We start from the raw sequence: 2,500 nt of genomic DNA, 5'->3' as shown, positions 1-2,500 counted from the left end.
AGCAAGAGAGAACGAGTGTGGCATTCTGGGAAGGAGTGAGAGGAAATGAGAGAGAGAGAAGGATGATGGAGGGATAGAAGACGAAGAGAGACGCAAAACAAATACGATTTTAATCGAGGTGAGAAGGGAGAAGGTAGGATGCAGTGTGTGTGTGTGTGTGTGTGTGTGTGTGTGTGAGATGTTTTTACTGAGGTTTGCACCATGATGTGTGTGTGTGTGTGTGTGTGTGTGTGTGTGTGTGTGTGTGTGTGTGTGTGAGAGAGAGAGAGAGAGAGAGAGAGAGAGAGAGAGAGAGAGAGAGATGCATTTAGTGAGGTGTGCATTATTGTGTGTCTCACATTAGCATGTATCATATTAACCCATGTGATCATGTGGTGTCTTTATGCTCACAGGCATTCAGTCAAACACACACACATGTGCGCTCACACACACACACACACACACACACACACACACACACACACACACACACACACACACACACACACACACACACACACACACACACTTTTCTGCAGTATTGCACTAGAGGACACGTGTGTGTGTGTGTGTGTATGTGTGTGTGTGTGTGTGTGTGTATATGTGTGTGTGTGTGTGTGTGTGTGTGTGTGTGTGTGTGTGTAAAATAACTGTATCCTATATAAATACTGCCTGGTGCATGTGATGCTAAACTCTTGGTTACAATCTACTTGTTAGCTTCATGATGGTTCCAGTACAATATAAACCCCAGACAATCTCAGACTGAGAATGTTTCATCCTTTAAATCTGAACATTAAATAAATATCTGTATATTAGATGTTGCCACGAGGCCCGTTAGCAATCACAAATAATATCCAAATGATTCAGGAACATTTTAGCTACAGATTTCAGCAACATGCTAATCCAGCTAGCTAACATAGAGATGTCAGTGTTCAGTGTGATATACAGACAGTGGTTGTCATGGCAACACTTAAATATATTCTGATAGTTTGGTTAAATAAACTGGACAGTTATATTGAGTTTACATTAGTGATCCATTGGCAGAAGTATGTGGGGGCGTGGCCACATTTGCATATTCATGCACATTCATAAAGTCATTTGTAATAACTTTGTATGTGAAATGTGTAAAGATTCCTACAACATCGTGCTGGATGAGTCTCGGCTTTAATTAGTAAAGTAATACTGCAGAATTCTGTGAATAATTTCAGTCCAATCAGGATCCGATCACAGCAGTGTGCAGTCCTGAGATTTTATAAACTATTTATAAATTAGTTTAATTAAACCTTTACATCAGTCTTCCTGTTTATTCGGATTTAAACTCACAGATTATTTACACACACTTATGATTTATTGGACCTTAATTAAATGACAAACAAACACAAATATCTGGCAGAATTAAAAAAAGACAAGATTTATGTTATAATATTTTGTTAATATTTAAATATATTGTGCTAAAGTAGCTAGCTACAGATTAAGGTGTAAAATAATCAGAACAATTATAAGATCCTGATTCACAGAGATTCATAATTATTAAGCTAAATCTTATCACTTACACACACACACACACACACACACACACACACACACACACACACACACACACACACACACACACAAACCTCAGATGTATACACATATATGTACTGTGTTCATCACGGCCTCCTTAATGACTGCGTCACGTTAATAAAGCCAGTCGCAGGTAAACGCTAACAGCCTTAATGCATTCAATTGATCGATTGTTGCTTCTCAATAAAACATCAATAAAGGACAAAAATCAATCCGTTTCCAGGAAGTGGTCGTGTCTGAATGTGTGATATCGATTAAACCATTTCTGAATATTACAGTGAGCACACTGCAGGCTTTATTCTCATCCTCATATGCTGTGTTAGCTTATCATGACGTTAGCTTACATGATGCTGCAAGGAGTCTGTGTAAAAAACACAAAGATATTTTAATGCCAATGTCTGAACATTTAACCTTTAGCTTAGAATAAATGTGATCAGTTTGGTACTTTGGGGTTTTTTAGATCTACTGACTCGCATCCAACGTCCTGTGATTGGAACAGATCAGATAAACAGATGTATAATTAACTCCAGTGTGAGGTGCAGTCTGTGGTGGAGTTTTATGGATACTGTTTACTACATAACACTACACACTGGTACATGTAAGGTCTGTGTGTTAAAATAAGTGATGTGATGGACTTTAAATCATTGTAAATGAATGAAAATGAATGTAAGTCACTGGTGTTAAAGGAGGAACCTCAGGCAGCAGCACCTTCATGGCTATTAGCATTCACATCTGTGTACCGTTCGTTAAGGGTGTGTACATGAATGCTAATCAGGACGATCGATCCTTCAGGGACTGGAGGTCCACTGAACCCCAGTGTGTAGTATCATACCAACTCGTACACCAAACTTACTGAATACACGCTCGAGTTCCAGCTGTTACACTGCAGATGTGACCACCAATAGCCTCATTTCCCATCAGTGGTCAGAATGGGCTTCTGTGTGTAGTTTAGCAG

At 39.1% G+C, this 2,500-nt stretch overlaps 1 protein-coding gene across 5 annotated transcripts in view; it reads left to right on the top strand.

Annotated features, from left to right (window-relative positions):
• Nucleotides 1-2,500, top strand: part of LOC125140789 (nck-associated protein 5-like) — a 42,960-nt gene that overhangs the window by 189 nt on the left and 40,271 nt on the right. For 4 of the 5 annotated variants that reach the window (XR_007140054.1, XR_007140055.1, XM_047810657.1 and 1 more), the window contains exon 1: nucleotides 1-118. This exon is cut by the window's left edge and continues 189 nt beyond it. The gene's annotated coding sequence lies outside the window, so the exon portion shown is untranslated. Of the gene's footprint in view, nucleotides 134-2,500 lie in introns of all 5 variants that reach the window. The other variant, XM_047810658.1, reaches the window with a different exon arrangement.

The sequence above is a fragment of the Tachysurus fulvidraco genome, chromosome 2 (genome assembly GCF_022655615.1).
Source record: "Tachysurus fulvidraco isolate hzauxx_2018 chromosome 2, HZAU_PFXX_2.0, whole genome shotgun sequence".
In the NCBI taxonomy this organism is placed as follows: domain Eukaryota; kingdom Metazoa; phylum Chordata; class Actinopteri; order Siluriformes; family Bagridae; genus Tachysurus; species Tachysurus fulvidraco.
Note: the sequence above shows the minus strand (reverse complement) of the source record. Positions and strands in the feature narration are given on the sequence as shown.